This window comes from Terrapene carolina, unplaced genomic scaffold, assembly GCF_002925995.2.
Source record: "Terrapene carolina triunguis isolate 2854851 unplaced genomic scaffold, T_m_triunguis-2.0 Scaffold33911, whole genome shotgun sequence".
NCBI classification, from domain to species: domain Eukaryota; kingdom Metazoa; phylum Chordata; order Testudines; family Emydidae; genus Terrapene; species Terrapene triunguis.
In genome coordinates this window covers 9,906,965-9,925,820 of record NW_020698262.1, presented here as the reverse complement: position 1 = coordinate 9,925,820, position 18,856 = coordinate 9,906,965, and the positions used below count along the sequence as shown (strand labels likewise).

The following is an 18,856-nucleotide window of genomic DNA, read 5'->3' as shown; positions in this document are numbered from 1 at the left end:
TGGTGCTCTGGTTTCTACACTGGCTTCCCATAGGATACCAAGTCAGGTTCACGCTACTAGTCTTGATCTTTAAAGCCTTATTGAGATGAACGCCCATCTACCTCAGAGACCGCCTGATCAGAACCCACCGTGACGTTCATTGGATATAATGGAACCCTCAGCAGCAAGGTTTAGACATGTAGGAACCGGGGATAGAGCTTTCCTGGCAGAGTGCCCCCCCACAGGGGTTGAGCAAGTCCACAGACCTAAGGAAACCCACATCTTTGATTTGGCTCTTCCACAATAATGGACACATGACTGTACTAAAACCAAGCAAACATCCTGCCCCTCCTGCAACTAACTACACCTCCAGGATCAGGGGGTAGCTGTGTAAGTCAATATCCACAAAAACAACGAGGAGTCTGGTGACACCTTAAAGACTAACAGATTTATTTGGGCATAAGTTTTCGTGGGTAAAAAACCCACTTCTCAGATGCACCTCCAGGAGTTAGAAGGAAGGGGGGAGACATTCATCCTCATTTTGTCTGTTTTTCTCCATTCCATGGTGCTCAGATACCATAGTGATGGTGCAGTATGAAAATCTATGTTGGCTAGAATGGAATCAAAGGAAAGAAACTCAATAGCAGCATAAACATGAGGAAAAATAACTATCCGGAGCTGGCTGTGGGGTCAGTTATCTGTCCTGGCCCCTTTACACTTCTTCAATCACATAAAGGGGCAGAAACAGTCCCCTCTGGTAACAAACCTAGGTTGTGTGTTATAACTAGGATAAAAAAAGAATTAGATAAGTTCATGGAGGATAGGTTGATCAATGGTTATTAGCCAAGATGGTCCCGGACGCAACCCCATGCTCCAGGTGTTCCTAAACCTCTGACTTCCAGAAGCTGGGACTGGATGACAGGGGATGGATCACTCAATAATTGCCCTGTTCTGTTCATTCCTTCAGAAGTATCAGGCACTGGGCACTGTCAGAAGACAGGATGCTGGGTTAGACAGACCATTGGTCTGAACCAGTATGGCCATTCTTATGTTCTTATAAACTACCTCCTCTTGCCGCCCTTCTGATATGGAGTGTGCCAAGATTGCAGCCAGGTGAGAGAGGAATAGTTAGAGGGCCAATGTGTTCTGGCTGCTGCAATGGCCCCTGTTGCAACAGAACACAAGTAAGAGCAGATTCAGGGCTGCTCTAATTGACATTGAGGATAGAACTGGTCCTTGGGCAGACCCAGAATACAGGCCGAAAGGTGAGATAAGGCCCTCCTACCCCATTCCTGGGCCGAGCACAGGCCAGTCAGAATGGGCAATCAGCCTCAGTATTAATTATTAATTTATAATAGGCAGATTTATGTTGCTTTCTTAAATGGATCTGGTTTATGAATCAGTATGGGGCTTTTTTTCTGCACATAGCCATACTTTGCAAATTTTCATGTGTCAACATAAAAACCACCACAATAAAAGAGTTACTAATGTCTTTTGCTTTTTGCTGGAAATACTGTTCGTAGACTTTCCATTGTTTGACATTTCCAGATTTGTCTGTGCTTGGAGGTTTTGCAAAAGATTTTCATTCATAAGTGATTAGCAGAAGCCTGTCAACGTTCAAACACAAATTCCCTGTTTACTAGTTATGCAATCCTTTTTTTCTTCAGCATAAACATAGCTGATCACTTTATATCCTCTGTATATTGTTTCTTAATATGAATGAAGTGAAGCAGGCTAACCAGTAGTCATTCAGATTATTGCCTAACATAAACTTACAGTGGGCTCTGAAGTGTTTAGCTATGCAAACTGTGAAAATGACTATAACTATGTAATGCGAACACAGCCATATTGTTAACACTTAGCATTGAATATGTTTAAAAATTAGAAAGAGGGTATCTTTGTTGCATAGAAATTTGATCTGTTTACTTTGCTTTAAAGAAAAGTCAAATCACACTGGACAAATGTTAAATCTGCTGCTACATTATCCAAGAGAAAGAAAACCTGTATGACTGCATTTAAAAGCTAGAGTGGATACTTGTGTTCAAATGAGCAGAATAGAAAGAAATATTGTACCATTTTTGCCAAAAATATTGTGGCTAACATTTGTTTTTTATTCTCCTTTTATTAAATCACTTCTATAAACCACTCAAAAGTTTCAGTTTATTCAGTGACAATTAGTTTATTGTGTTTCTGAAGTGGATTTAGATTCGAGTGATAAAATTACAGGCCAAAATTACAACCATAATGGAAAATACTGGCTCACGTTTGGCTTTCCATAACTGAAAGATTACTAACCATTGCCAATAAGCAGGCGGAAGAAAAGATAATAGGATATGTGTTTATCACTCAAGCTAGATTCCAGAACATGCCACAATAAATTTGTATAAGGTAGACCTGGAATATTTTTGCTTCCTTTCATTAATGGGGGGGAAATAGATTTGTTCTCCAATCTGACAGATTGTGCAAGGGTAACTATAGTTCAGAAAGTGGATTAGCATAATCTTGCATGAAAATTTCAGATCTTTAAAAACTTTAAATCAAATATATTTCTTTTAATTCAGATTCAGCTGATTACATCCCAGTTCTACTTGCATGTTCCTCTGTTTCATTAGCAATAGCTCATGATTATAGCTCTTTGGAATGTTCCTTCGGTGTTTTTCAATGGACGTGTTTTCTGCAAAATCAAAATTTTTGTGGGAATGACAATTTTGCTGACATTTTCAAAACAAAACATTTTGTTCCAGGTTGGTTTGACGTTAATCTTTGAACCCTCCTGCGCTGCTGCAATGCTTTATGACAGCTATAATTTGGGTGTCTCATGCCCTTGTTCTTTCCTATGGGCTGGGCTTCCCACCTGGACTACTTCTCCCATGATTCACTGGAGGCATGAGACTACCATGATGTGTTGCAGCAGCTCATGTGGACACAGAGGTTCACGTCGACATGGAATAAAATGCTTCCACATTTCCGAATCAACATTTGCTGGAATTTTTCATTCATGAAAAGTGTTGATATTTTGACTTTTTGTCCTGATTTGTCCAAACGTCAAAGTAGTGGAACCGCCCATGGGACTGAAGTTCTGTTTTTTGATCAGCTCTAATCAAAATACTTTTTGGCCTTATCATATAGCTATAAAACATTCCTCAGATATTTCTGGGTTAGAATTCTACCCCATGTAATACCATATGACTTTTAAAAAAATCTTTGTCTTTTCCCTAAAACACTTCTTATTTTAATGTATCTGTGAATTTTGTGCTTTTGAAACTGATGGGCTAATAAGGCTGGCTTGGGCCAGGCATAATGAAGTTAAGTACTCTGCCTGCTTTCCATAAACAGCTCTGCCAATTCACCTCAGCCACAGCCTATACAACCGGATTGCCCTATCGTACTGTGGATTAATTCTGCAGTAACTCCATTGAAATAAATAGAGCCCCTCCAGCAAAACTGTGCATAAATTCCAGGTGATTCAGACCTGTGATGTTCTGCTATTCCAATATCTCTGATCAAAATTTGTCAATCAGGCTAAAATTTACTCAGCTGCCTGGTAGAGCAGGTCAAAAAATGCAGAAAAAGTGTTGTGAAAATGTTTTTAAAAAAAATGTCTTGTAAAAAAAAAAGTCATCAACCGTTTGATTTTTTAAAATATCTTGACCACGCTGTACGTTGGTTGCAAAACAGCAAATAAAAAAATATGGAAAATGCTGGCAACAAATTTTCTTCAAAAGTTTCAAAATATTTTGACTGGTTCTACTATCGAGTGACCTTTTTAGCTTACAGAAATGGGGCTTGTGGTGAGATACGAAATGCATTTTAATTTGGAAACTAATCTGAGATCTAGTTTGCACCCAGGTTTCCAGGATTAGCCCACTGCACCTCCAGGAGTTATTCTAGGAAAGCTCCAAGGCCTTGTGTTATGCAGAAGGTCAGATTAGATGATCACAGTGGTCCCTTCTGGGTTTAGAATCTACAAATCTTGTTCCTGTTTTTCTCTATTGGCTGGCTCTAAAGCTTCCTGAAATCTGACCTTAACGTGTTTACATTCACTTTAAATACTAGGCCAGCTCGTTTCCCCTAAAGCTGTTCCCATGTCTTCTAACAGTGTTTCTCGAATCCTGCTATTGCAAAGGAACCAAGTTACAGCCCCGTGGCAAAAGAAAAGACATACAAGTTACTCGATCTATAATGCAGCAGTATGGAAGAAATTTATGTTTGATGGTCCACAGGTATGTTTGTTTTGACTGATGCATATGAATCAGTGTCTGGTTTGCATCAGATTATCACTGTGAAATGGGGTTTAACCTGATTGCTAATTTGCAATGTGTTTATATGTGGAGCTGAAATGAAGCGCATATAAAGGGGTTGCCACATAACCACTTAAAAGTTTGGATGATTACTAGATTAAAACCATTTATTGAGACCTGGGAGAAGGAGTTTTATGGGGAAATGAGCCAGTGCTATTTAGAAACTGAAACATTAATGGCCTGACAGTGGCTAAAGTGATCGTTGTTTTCGCTGTAAAGATTTCCTGGACAATTAGCCATCTCCAGACATCTCTGACATCTACTCCTCAACATGCGACAGCAATGTAAACTCAACATGTTAAAGACAAAATTGCCTATCTTTCCTCTGAGGTCCTCCCCTCCCCCTCCCTTCTCCATAGCTGTCAGCCGCTCCACCACCTTGGTTTCATTGTTGAATCCCATGTCTCCTTCTCCCTCTTCCCCATGGATAGATACGGTCACTAAATCCTGCTGGTTGTCTCCTCAAAATATCTCAGAAAATCCATCCATTCCAATTACAACCCCCCCTAGTCCAGGCTTCATCATGTTATACCTTGACTGTTATGAGTTCCTGCTCTCTTTTCGTCCTGACACTCACCTAGTCTTCCCCCTTCCAAACTAGCCAGTACTTGAAGATGATCTACCATAGCAACCAATTCGGCCCCCTCCTATGGACAAAGAAAAGAGAGTTATCCAACACAGAAAATGTCAATATCAATTGGAGAGCTACAAAGCTGGAAATACGGAGACCATACACATGGAAGAGTGGAACAGGTGCAGGTGTGGATGTAATATGAAATGCTAAACAGAGAAAAGAAGAATAATATAAATAACTGAGCACTCTTCATTAAAATCTTTCTGTTTTTGCACACTTCTAACTGCCCCATCCTCTTCATCTCTCTTCAACGAATCAGCAACTTGCCTGTTGACAATGGAGTTGGCAGTTCTCCATATGTAGCCAGGATGGGGAAAGCTCTCTAGGAGGCCGAGAGATGTTGGGTAAAGGCTCTGGAGGAAGCCCAAAGCAGCAAGAACTCCAAGGGTGAGAAGAGATTCGAGCTGGGTGCTGAATTGTGGAATCAGAGGTTGTACTAAACCGAGGGCTTCATTTTCAACTAGGTGCCCCCCTGCCTCATCCCCCCGCAAAAGGCATCCAAGCTTTTGCCCAGGGTATTTGAAAATGATGGCCCTAAATTGATATACAAATGTGGTATAAATCATGGTGATTGCACCCACGTTTTTATGCCTGCCAGGGAACATCTGCTTTTAAAGAGCTGGATTGTGGCTCACAGAGGGGAGGGTTAAGAAGCTTTCTCTGTCTTTGTGCCCCTAATGGCTTTCCACAAACTTGGTCCCTCACCTGAGTGCAGGAACTAGTATCTGCTCGCACCCAGAGGGACACAAGCCACTCTAAAGAAGACCTGTGAGTTTGCACTCCCCCAGCAAAGCTGGCTAACTGTGAAGGGGCGTTCAGTCTACATCCACTTAAGAGGTGTAACACTGGGCATACACCTCCTACACCCTGGGACACTAGAGCAGGCATCATGCCTACCTGAAGCAAAATGCCCCTTTGGCTCTTCCCCTGAGGCAATTCAGACCCATATGGGCGCAATCTGTCCCATAGGACTTTGATTCATGCGATCTCTGCTGAAAGACCCATACATAGTAAATTGCATCACCCTTTATTTACTTTGGAAGAGAGAAGGGCTGAATCAACCCGGCTAGATTTTAAGGAGTCTAGGTATTTAAAACTTGATCCCTAGACAGCTAAATTATTGAACTCACCTTTTGGCAGGTAGAAAACTCTTTCATCTCACCTTTTAGTGGAGACAAACACCAGTATTTATCCCATTCTTGGCTTTTCCACTTCATTATTCCCACGCAATCCTTCCTGCTTCTGAATCACAAGTCAAAAGAATTTAGGTCTGAGCTCAGGATTCTGTAAGCAAACCAACAAGCTGCCTATTAACATAGCTGGAATATATCCCGAACCTTTCATCGCTCATCTCAGGCTATTGACAGCACCCAGTGTTTCCCACTACACTGTTGATATAGATGTGTTATGCTCGCCCCCACCTCAAACTGCCATATCTCATTTCTTTGTTTACACAAACTGTGCAAAGTTCATTAGGAAAGGCAGAAGTGGAAGGAAATGTAAATGTTATATAAGGAGGGAGGGATAGCTCAGTGGTTTGAGCATTGGCCTGCTAAACCCAGGGTTGTGAGTTCAATCGTTGAGGGGGCCGTTTAGGGATCTGGGGCAAAATCAGTACTTGGTCCTGCTAGTGAAGGCAGGGGGCTGGACTCAATGACCTTTCGGGATCCCTTCCAGCTCTATGAGATAGGTATATCTCCATGTATGTAAAGTAATTTGCCAAAGGGGGAGGGGAAATCTCTTCTTCTGTTAAGGTTCAAATAGGGTGGATCTTAATAGGATTATTCATATCCCAATAGCACCTAGAGCTGTCATTGTGCTAGGGGCTGTACAAACATATAGAAAGAGATAGCTCCTGCCCCAAAGATCTTACAGGCAAAGCGTGGGAGGGCAAACCGGCACAGAAAGATGAATGCCTTGTCCAGGGTCACACGGCAGGTCAGGGTCAAAGCCAGGAATAAAACCCCCCTCTCTTGAGTTCCAGTCCAGGGCCCTATCTACTAGAGCAAACTAAAAAAATGATTTTCTGTTGTTGGCAGATACCGATATAAAGAAGTTATGTAGACGTTGCATACCAAATCGTTCTCAGATCAAAACCAATATTTCACTATGCAGTTCTCTGACATGATCCTTGGGGGGACTTTTTTTGTGCTATTAAATAAACACACAGGGGTTAAGTTCCCTTCATGAGAGAAGATGTTGATTTCATTACAACCCTTGACTATAAACACTGTGTATTTTAGCTCTGACTAATTGCTGGGTGTTATTGGCAGCCGTAAGAGTGTGCACATGTGCCAGGAGATCAATTCAGCTTCGAGCTCTGTGCCAGCGAGTGAGTTATCTCCTTCTAGCGTGATTTTATTTCACTTCTTAATCTTATTTGTAAATGTGATCCCTTGATGACACAGTGTATAAGACCTTGGCTTAATGCACAAAATTCATGAGATGAACTTGGAAGGGTGTCCAAGATACATAAGTTATTTTAAACATGAGTTTAGAATCTTTTTTTTTAATATCCACTCAGGGGATTGTCATAGGACATGAATGAAAATACGTTATTTTCTTCATGATTTAAAAGCAGTAGGAGAGTGCGACCTCATGGATAGAGCACTAGACTAGGAGTCAGGAGAGCTGGGTTTTATTCCTAGCTCTGCCACTGCACTGCTGGGTGACCTTGGGCAAGTCACTTTGCTGCTCCGTGCCTCAGTTTCTCTATCTGTAAAATAGGGGTATTTATACTGATCTCCTTTGTAAAGTGCTTAGCAATCTACTGATGAAAAGAACTAGATTTTATTTTCTAAACAAAAAATCCTGTTCTTCAACTTTCCCCAAAATATTCCTAGATGTGGTAATTTTGGAAGTTTCCTTTCCTATCTAGAGTTTGGTCAGCTTTGTTCAGGTAAATGTCTGGTCATCACAAAGAACTGAAGCGTAACCTTGTATATCTAGTTAAGCATGTATAGGAACTGATTGGGTGCTACTTTGTGGTACAACCTTAAGACCTAATCCTGCAGACATGAATAATTTTACTCAGGTGAATGGTTTCATTGAATTAAATGGGACTACTCCCCTGAGCAAAGTTACTCAACTGACATGCTTAAGTGTTGATGGGTTCTTTCCCTAGGGGTCAGTTCTGATCTCACTTATGTGGATGCATATCTAATACAAACACTTTATGGCCCTTGTGCATCATTAGCAAACAACCCCCAAAGCAACATTAGAAGATAATAGACACACATGAGAACTGCTACTCGCATCACATGGGGGAGAACAGTGTGGCCGTAGAGGATTTTGGTTAGTGCAACCCTCATGGACTACTGCTGAATCTTCTGAGGATGATAATCTCATGCCCTTGGGTGCATCACTTTACAGTAAATGACGTGAGTGATATACACAGTGATGTGTGCCCATGAATCAAGCCTGTGCTCTGACATTGCACGAAGATATATCATTACAGCCACCATATGAGCCCTAGTATTTCCACAAAAGAGAGCATGAGAAAAAGAACTTTTTATGCCTCTGACCTTGATCTAAATTTGCATTTCCTTTGAGCGGCTATTAAAAAAAGGAAAGTTTGATATCTTTAATGTTCATGAACGCGAGCAATTGATAACACTTTCAGAGGCCAGGCTTCAAGCCAGGGCAATACTGTGTGAGTCTCCCAATGCAGCTCTGCCAATGGATTTCAGCCCTGCTGGCTAGATTGCAAATCCCCTGCTGTTTACAAATGCAGGCCACCCTTCAAGCCAATTGTTTAAGACTGTGTTGAGTGTTGTGAGCTGTGTTCTAAGTATGATAGGAACAAATGCCCATCAGGGACTAGGCTAAGGGGGAGAGGGATAGCTCAGTGGTTTGAGCATTGGCCTGCTAAACCCAGGATTGTGAGTTCAATCCTTGAGGAGGCCATTTAGAGATCTAGGGGCAAAAATCTGTCTGGGGATTGGTCCCCCTTTGAGCAGGGGGTTGGACTAGATGACCTCCTGAGGTCCCTTGCAACCCTGCTATTCTAAGTTCACACAGCTCATTTCCTTTGGCCCTCAGGTAGATCTGAATTCAGACCATAAATAAAAGGCAAGCATATTAACCCTATCCACCCACTAAAAGGTGTTTTTATTTTAAAGGGCAGGGGGAACCCAAACAATCAAAATCCAAATTCAGATTTGAGAGTAAAAAATAGCTCCTGCGGCTCTTATCAGAACTCCGTGGATTCATTGTTCTGATTTTATAAATACGCTTGTATTCCCCTTGACCGTTTCCCCACTCCTGCCGTATCTTCCCTTCTATGTGCCCTTGGCTGGTTTCCACCTATTTCTTTATGATGTAAGAGAAGATAAGCTGCTGAATTGGAGGCCTTATGAACATTTGACAGCTGGGGAGTCTGGATCCTAAGACAGAACGATCATTCGACAGAGATCCCCATGATCACCCAGAAGGAGGCCCCTTGAGAGCTTTTCCATTGCTTGGGCCAGCGTGTGAAGCACTTAACACTATCAGCTGAGCCACAGGATGGGAATGTTGTGTTCTTGCCATCCCCAAAATACAGACTAACCAATGAAGTTTGAACAAAGCCCTTACAACCTTCACTGCATCCATACGAGCTGTTGGCCAAACACACAAGAATTAATAGGCTTTTTCTAAACTACTGTCCACTGAAGGGGGAGACGTCTGAAGGTTATGAGAGGGGAGCGGGAGTCTGGAGTCTTGAAATCAGCCATGATTTTCCAAAGTGATTGATTAGTGTTGTGGGGTGCCTGAGTATTTGAGGTCCCGATGCGAGACACTTTAAAGTGACCTGATTTTCTGAAAATGCTGAGGCCCCAGCCATTGAAGATAGAGCTCTTTTAAGATGTCTCAAAATGGATACCTGAAAAGGATCGCAAATCACTAGTTACTTCTTTGAAAATCTTGGCCCATGGACTCTGTTCCTAACTCTACCAATGACTCATTCGGCATGTAAGCTCTATGTGCCTCAGTTTCCTTTCCTAAATACTTTACAACACTACAAATATTCCCCTACCTCACCCAAGTATTAGTCCATTAACATCTGTGAAGTGTTTTAAGCCTCTTGGAGGGAATGTGCCAGACAAGTGCAGAGCGGTGCCCCATCACTGTAGCATTTCTCCACAACCTGAAGTGCAGTCAGAGGACACAAATTGCCATCAGTATTCTCTACTAGGGATCTAGCTAGGCTTCTTTTTTCAACTCTCTCATCATCCTACCGTTCTGAGGTAGGGCTGTGCTCTGTTCCCCACTGCTCAGATGGGGAACTAAGGCCTAAAGAGACTTGTCCAAGATCACACAGAAACTCTGCAGCAGACTGGGAACTGAACACAGGTCTCTGACATCCCAGGCTAGCGCCCTCACCACTGGACCATACTTCCTCCAGAGCTCTGCCAGCCTCCCCTTCATCAGCAGCTTTCATCAGCAAAAGGGGATTGAATTCAAAAGCATGAGTTCATCTCCTAAAAACTCAGCACTTTGTACTATTGCCAATGGGTCAGCCACTTCGCCAGGGGAAACTTCCCTTCCAGAAACATGATCTTTTGAGAAGGGGCCAAGAAAACAGAAAAACAAATGATCAAAAACATTGCCTTTGAAAACTCTCCTTCACTGCTCAGATCTGTTTCCAGTCTTGTCCTGTAGGACGAGTACTCATTTAAGCTGCCTCTCCCATGCTTGCTGGGTAACTGCTGCTGATCTAAAATCTAAATGAAGAGCAAGTAAATAAACAAAAGTCATTTGGCTCAGAGATACACAGGGTGAGACATATTTCATTTTTCATGATGATGCCCCAGCTTGCTTGCTTGCTTTCAACAGGACTGTGCCAATGCAACTCCCCTCAGTTTTCTGCAGCTGTAGGCCTTGAAAATGTCACAAGCCCCTCGTTCTGAAGAGCTCCTCAATGGAAACAGGCCTTAAAACTGTTTAGTTTTCACAGCCTTGTGGAAGGTGTCCAATATTCCTTTTCTAACTATTTGTCAGTGTCCCTGGATAACCTCAGGGTAAGCTTGATGCTAACCTTTAAGGAGGGCTGGGCCAGTCACAAAGTTCTGATCCAGGTTCAAACATGCCCAAAATTTAGAGTGAGGAAAGGGGTTCAGGTTTAGGTCAGTATTTACCTTTTAGACCTTGTCTACACTCGAAGAGCTGCTGGCATTGCTATCCTGGTAGAGCTGTATTGACTAGCCCTCCTCGTGTAGATGCAGCTTATACCAGCATAAGAGGGCTTCTGCCCGTACAGTTTATACCAGTCCCTTGAGAGACCTAAACTATACCAGCAGAAGCACTCTTATCCTAGTAGAAGTGCATCTACGTTGTAAGAACAGAAGAACGACCGTACTGGGTCAGACCAAAGGTCCATCCAGCCCAGTATCCTGTCTTCTGACAGTGGCCAATGCCAGGTGCCCCAGAGGGAATGAACAGAACAGGTAATCATCAGGTGATCCATCCCCTGTTGCCCATTCCCAGCTTCTGGCAAACAGGGCTTATTCCTCCATAGCTATGTTGGTTAATAAATCACACACCTAACTCACATAGTTATGCCAGTAGAAGTTTTTTTGTTTTGTCATGGAACTGGGCTGCAACAATTCTTCTTGCTTCCCTCAGCCCCTCAAACATTCTGCCTCACTACACTGCATGAAGTGGCCTGTTTAGATCTTCCGCTATCTCTGGCAATGGGACTATCATGTTCTTGTCAAAGTAGAATAACAGAAAATGATTCTGAGAGAATCAGTAGTAAAGAGAAAATGAATTTGAGGGAGGATTTTTGGGGGGGGGGGGGGGGGGGGGGTTGAGGCATAAGTCTGCAGGCTCCAGCCATCTTTCCTCTTTTCTTCACCTCCAAGTCTCCATGTTAAGGTGATTCTGCCTTCTGGTCAAAGAGGAGGGGTCACAGCTTCTTCTGGACCCCACCAATCCTTGCTGAAGCATCTGATCAAAACATGTGAATGAAGGTGCATCCTGAGTCTTTGTCATCTGCATTGCTCCTAGCTCCTGCTGGTCTGGTGCTAAAGGGGAGCTTTCAAGAGAGAAAATAGAAAATCTGATAGAGGGGGTAAGGGCGGAAGTGGCTATTATATCAGATAGGGCGGAATGAAGTTTGAAAAACTATTAGGGCAATTTTAAAGGGGAAGCTGGCAAATCTGAGGGCCAACACATGGGGAAGATTTGATCCTCAAGCAGAAGAAAGTAAAACGGATGCTGTTTTAATATAAGCTGCTTTTATCACACACAGAGAAAAATAGAGGGGGGGTTTCAAAAGAGTTGGCCTAACCCTGCGCCTACTGAAGTTAGTGAGAGTTTAATAGTGACTTCACTGGCAGCGCAGTTAGGACAATGCTGAGCTCTTTTGAAACTGAACTTTGCCCTGCATGTTAAAACTGAACTTTGTTAAAGCCCCAGAGTTTTTTTTTTTTTTTTTTGGTTTGTTTGTTTTTTGCTTACTCTTTGGTGTCGTCGCACAATCCTTATTCTGCTGGAAAAGCTTTCTCAGGTTTAGCGGCAGTAAAGGCAGCGGAAATGTGTTATTCCTGTAGTGCAATAATGTTTTCCTAATCTCAGTATCTTTTTAAACATGTCCACATGTAGTATGCTTCCAGAGCATTCCGTGTCCAAGTCACAGCTGCAGAGAGCAGTCAGAAAGTTTGAACTACTGGCACATTCCAGCCATCCATTTCCCCTTCCTCAGTATTCCTGGAGAAGTAAGTAATGCAGACAAATTGCTTGCATGCTCCTCTGCTTGTGGGTGATTTTTCATGGATTTTGGTCTGATTTATTTTTTCTGAGAAGAAAGCAAAGTGCCTGGACCATGCAGAATAGAATCTTTGTAAAAACACATGCTAAGAAAGATTGTGCCATATGGCAGAGTTTTGCTACCTATCACAAGTGTGTGTGTGTGTCTGTCTGTCTGTCTGCGTGAGGCTCTTTACCTTAGATCTTTTAGTCTGGATGCATCTAGGTTTTCTAAAACTAAGGGCCACATTGTGACTGGTAGAGGGCATGAGGGAGGGTATGGGGGAGGCACAAGGAACTTCTTCTAGTGTAGTGGTTCTCAAACTGGGGCTGCCGCTTGTGTAGGGAAAGCCCCTGGCGGGCCGGGCCGGTTTGTTTACCTGCCGTGTCCGCAGGTTTGGATGATCGCGGCTCCCACTGGCCGTGGTTCGCCACTCCAGGCCAATTGGGGCTGCGGAAAGTGGCGGCCAGCAAATCCCTTGTCCTGTGCCGCTTCCTGCAGCCCCCATTGGCCTGGAGCAGCGAACCACGGCCAGTGGGAGCCGGGATCGGCCGAACCTGCAGATGCGGCAGGTAAACAAACCGGCCCGGCCCTCCAGGGGTTTTCCCTAAACAAGCGGCGGCCCCAGTTCGAGAACCACTGTTCTAGTGCAAAGGAGCATCATAATTGCAGACCCTGAGCTCAGGGGACTTTGCCCCCAAAGGCTGAGGAGAAGACAGGTCTGTGGCCTAGGGCTGGCCCTTGAGTAGACTGGACATGTTGGGATTAGTAGGATGACAAAGACTTCCCAGTCCTCTAGTGCTCCAACCTGCTTGTAGAAAGACTGTCCCTTCCCAAGCTGCCCCACCATATGCCATAAGAAGGGTCGGTGCCTGAAAAGCACAATTTGTCCCTTAAGAAAATAAAATCTTACAAACATTCTGCTCCTTTCCTATCCGATGCCATTGCATCAAACAGAAATGTCATGTGATGAGTCAGAGCTTGGCAGCGTTGGTCAACAGAGACCAATCAGGGCCTGAGTACAAAAGATGTGCTTCCTCTTTAAGGGTGGTGGACTGCAGGCTTGCAGCCAGCCTTCCTCTGAGATCCCCTCTGCAGTGTTTGTTTTGACCTTACTGTTCTCGCCAAATATGCTCAGCTGAGTCATATTAACAGCATCACCCTGGCTCACTTTGCATACATGGACACAATCGGAGCCATGGCTTCTTGCTTCGAGTTGGAGCCAGCAGCAAGAGTCACTGCCAGAGACTGAAACCCATGCTCCATGAGTGCAGTGCAGAAAAATGGCTGACTGAATCAACTGGGAGGCTTTTTGTGGCAGGTGAGCGGGGGCACACCCCAGGGTTTCTTGCTTGAACTGAACTCAGCATGATAGCAGGTTTGGGGAAAGGTTTGCTTTTTTGTTTTTGTTTTTAGAAGAAATATAGCCATTCCATAAGCCTGGCTGGCTTTTGTAAAGTAATAGAGATGTAGGGCCAGCTTCTCAGCGGGTGTCCGTCTTCATAGTTCCATGACTTAAATGGAGATATGCCAGTTCCCACCAGCTGAGAATCCAGCTCTTTATTTCTAAATAGATTCAGTTGCTCGCTCTCTCTTTATACATGACCTGACCTGGCTTACACCAGAGAAAATCAGGAGGAAAACCACTGAAGTCATTACAGTTACACCCTTTTAAAAAAGGTCAGTTCAGAACCATGGCCCTTAGTCCTATATTTTGTGCAAGATGATTGAAATGTTAACGATGCGCCACTCTTCAACCAAGTTATTTTCTTCCCAGCAAAATAACAAACTCCTAAATCAGGGTACATGTCTGTATTTATTTCCCTGCTCTGTTTGTTGTGGGGAAGTCCTGATCACAAAATTATGACCTTTCCCCTCATCTCATCTTTTCCAGCCATGCACAAATGAAGACTGATCAATAACAACAGATAAAAGCTAGTCTTGGAAAGAGGAGACTTTAGTGCTGTTATTACTGGCCTATTTAAATCACTGGCTCTGTTCCCTGGAACCATTTGCCCTGAGAATATGCTACTATGATAAATTTTATGGCCTCTGCTATTCCAAACGTTTTCTTAAGTGTCCACTTTTTTTGTTGCTGTTGTGTTGGATGTTCCACTGGAGTGGTACATAGAAAATGCAAACTGTTTTGTGACTGCAATAGGGACATAATAGTAAATGTCAAGCTTCAACCAACCCTGTGCCTTGTTGTTCAGCCCTTCCCAGGGCTGGCAAGGTCATAAGAGGTTAGGTAATGTCAATGCTGACATTATCAGAACACCCTGTGGCTTGCACGGTGGGATATTGAGTCACTTTACTGTTGACACGCTGGTACATGTGATTTCTCAAGGGTTTCTTGGCACCCTTTCTGAGGTCGTGCAGGTGACTCGTCCAAGTGAGTTCAGCTGTGAGTGCACAATGTAAGTGTGCAGCTTTGCTCCCAGTTGGGTGCATAGTGAACTACATGTCAGCACTTTTAACTGTAGTCAACGATAGTGTCTGGCTACTGCCTTGCATCAGAATCTCTCATCACATGGGCTATGTGAACCAGCTCATAAATACGGCCACTTATATCTGCTAGGAACACAGGGTTTAGGTCTTACTGTGCTTTATGCCACATTATGCAGTGTAGTTGCAGTCATCTCAGTCCCAGGATATTGAGAGACAATGTGGGTGAGGTCATATCTTTTATTGGACCAACTTCTGTTGGCGAGAGAGACAAGCTTTTGAGCCACACAGAGCTCTTCTTCAGCTCTGGGAAAGGTACTCTATGTCACAGCAAAATGCCAGGTGGAACCTATTGTTTAGCATAGGTAGTGAGCACATGTTGTAAGGGACCATTCAAGGTAGACTGGCCCATTAACACCTCTGCAGTCGTAGGACAAAAAGAGGGCACTAGTGGGCTACAGATTGTTGGCATAAGCCCTAAATCCATAAATCACTGTTCAGTCCGTGATTTTTAGTGTTGAAGAGAATTATGAATTTAAGCTCCCAGGCTCACCTTTTGAAAGTGTTGTGTATGATGAGGACTGATCGGTCAGATATAGCGGGATTGCTTTGTGAAAAGTGTTCACCCACAGGGGACAGGGTGCATTGGCAGTAATGATAATACATTGGCAGTGAGAGTTGTCTATCACTTGGATGACCGTGGAAAGGACACAATAGAACTACCTTGAAGTGTGATTTCATTTCCAGCTTTACCACCTCTGTCTGTTAGAACTGGGCAAGAACCAGGTCATATTATTCTGAATATCCCCAAACTTTTGATGGTACAGATAAGAAATGAAATCCAGATCCAAATCACCCGTGGTTTTGCAAAACCAAAACCAACATTTCCCAGAAATAAAAGCATCCACCTTGTGCCCATCTCTGCTCCTTGTTTGAAGAGCTCACACTGATCTGTTCAGACCTTTCTTGGATAGGGTGCAATATGGATGTTGGCATGAAAAATTAATTACTGAGACACAGTTGATGGACCTGTGGATTTCAGCACACCATTCTCTCTGATATTGCCCCATGTCCAACCAACAAAGTTTTTCCTTGTGAATCAAATAAAATATACCCGATACCCCATCCTGCCCCCAGTTGCCTTAGAACTAAAATCCTATTATAAGTGAAGATGAGCAGGATCAACAAAACCAGATCCCATAACGGATATTGATTTCCCCCAAAGCTTAAGGGTGTCCAGATCCATAGATTTGGTTCAAACCCATCTCTATTTGTCATCAGCTAATGTTGATTTCTCAAAACAACTCTCTACCAACCATTTTAAATGTGTTCTGAGAGTATTTGTAGATGCTTCAGGCCTGATTCTCACAGTAAGTCTACACTGCAATCAGGAGCTGTGATTGCAGCGTGTGTAGACCAACCCACCCTAGTTTTGATCTAGATTAAACTACCTTGGATAGCTCTATATGTGCTACATCCACACCTCTCAACCGCAGACATATCCTCATTTATGCTCTGACAGGGTAAAGGAGAATCAAGCCATTTATATAAACCCTAAAGCTATTTGCTTGTTGAAAAGGCAGATCGGAAATGTCTTACCCCTTCTCTGCACAATGCACTTTAAAAATTATGGTGAATAATTTTTCTGAATTTTTCTTCTAGATAACTTCTTATAACATTTTATCTATACACTTCTGAAAGCATGATCACTCTTGGACATCTACAAATCTGTGCTTAAATACAACAAGGAACAAGATAGAGATTTGACCCAACTGGTACAATGTTTTTTTCCTTAGGCTTAGATGAAAATATAGGAACTGCAAAAGTATATGGTATGTGCTGCCATTCTGAGCCCAAATAGATTTTGGAACATCTATTTATATCTCATATATTCGTGGGTCTCTTAGGCTGATACTATATGTCAAGATTGCACTTAAATCTGTCAGATACCACCTCATTTGTCAATCACCACAAAGCATTTCGGTTGTCAAATAGTGCAAGATGCATGTTCAAGAACCAATCAAACGTTTGATGCAAAGAGAACAAACAGCTGCTCTAGTGAATAATCCTGTCAGTACATGGATTATAGTCCTCTATAATGCACTTACCCCGTAGGACTGCTGTCATCTACCTTCCAGGGTCAGAGACATGGTACAAATTCAGTTTTCATGATAACAAATCCCTCTCTATAGTTATATTTAGGCACAATATCAAGAATTCTATTTTTTCCCCTGTGATGCAGATGTTGGCATTATAACCTTGATCATAATCATTCCTTCCACACCAAGCGTGGGGACATGTTCATTTATTTATTTAAAGGCTCAAAGCATAGAGCTTCCCAGTAAAATAACAAGAGCTGGACCCAAATTGGAAGCAACACTTGAACATTTTGAACTTTAATGTAGTTTGGAACTAGGTGCAGATCCAGTCTTTACAGTTCAGGCCCATGTCCATATTAGGATACCCGTACCAAATTTAGTGAGGGATCAGAATTCTGAATCTGAGTACTCTGGGGCTTTGGGAAAGTGTAGGATCACAGTGGAGTCCAGCTCAAGCCTAACTTGAAAAGCAGCAAGACTGAAACCTGAGTGGTTTTATAAGTAGAGCTGGGCAAAATTTTGCTGCTGAAACATTTTTGGCTGAAAAATGCAGATTTGGATCAACCGAAACATTTTGTAATTTTGGCTGGACTGCGCCAAATTGTTTGTGCTGAAAAAAGAAGAAGAAAATTCTGGAAAAAATTGAAACTTTTTGTTTTGACATTTTCGAAAGGAAATGTTTCCATTTTTCCATTCAAAATGTCTTTTTGTTTCAAGTTTTAGTGCAATTTTCTTTTTAAAAAGGCTAGACGCACCCCAAAATGAAAGGAATCATTTCATTTGACTCAAAGTGAAAATGTTCTGACTTTTTCATTGAAATATTAAAAAAAAAATTTGTTTGGGAGTTGACCAAAACTTGGGGGGGGGGGAGCGGCAAAGATGAGGGGTTGGCCACCAAACCAAGAAATCAGTTAATCACACAGCTTTAGTTATTATGTCTATTAAAATAACTGATTGAGGCCACACTCCAAATAGCCTCCCCCCCCCCATTATGCTAGGACCTGCACAGACACATGAGAGACAGACCCTGCCCCACATAGCTTTAAGTCTAAGTAGACTAGACCAGTGGTTCTCAAAGCTGGTCTGCCGCTTGTTCAAGGAAAGCCCCTGGCGGGCCGGGCCGGTTTGTTTACCAGCCACGTCTGCAGGTTCAGCCGATCGCAGCTCCCACTGCCCGCGGTTCGCCGCTCCAGGCCAATGGGGGCTGCGGGAAGGGCGGCCAGCACATCCCTCAGCCCGCGCCGCTTCCCGCAGCCCCCATTGGCCTGGAGAGGCGAACCATGGCCAGTGGGAGCCATAATCGGCCAAACCTGCAGACACGGCAGGTAAACAAACTGGCCTGGCCCGCCAGGGGCTTTCCCTGAACAAGCGGTGGACCGGCTTTGAGAACCACTGAACTAGACAGAAAAATGATGGGAGGGGAAACAAAGACCCATAGAGATGAAGTGACTTGTCCAAGGTCACATAGCAAGCTAGTGGCAGATCCAGGACTAGAACACAGATCTCAGAGTCCCAGAGCAGTGCTCTAACCACTAAGGAGTTTGCTTGATATAGGACCTCACAATTTGGCCTTTTACACTGTACATATTAACCACTGAATACATGTTCCTTTTTGCAAAATGAGGGAGTGAATGAATATGGATTCTACTTGGTTTATTTTTTTATT

The 18,856-nt window shown here is 43.1% G+C and overlaps 1 long non-coding RNA gene across 1 annotated transcript; it reads right to left on the bottom strand.

Moving 5' to 3' along the window:
- Positions 1–487: 487 nt before the first annotated feature.
- On the bottom strand, positions 488–6,264 carry LOC113409594. The gene is made up of 3 exons (XR_003370556.1): positions 6,077–6,264; positions 4,858–4,927; positions 488–590 (listed from the first exon to the last, which is right to left on the bottom strand). It is a non-coding gene; the product is annotated as an uncharacterized LOC113409594 (long non-coding RNA).
- Between the last annotated feature and the right edge of the window lie 12,592 nt (positions 6,265–18,856).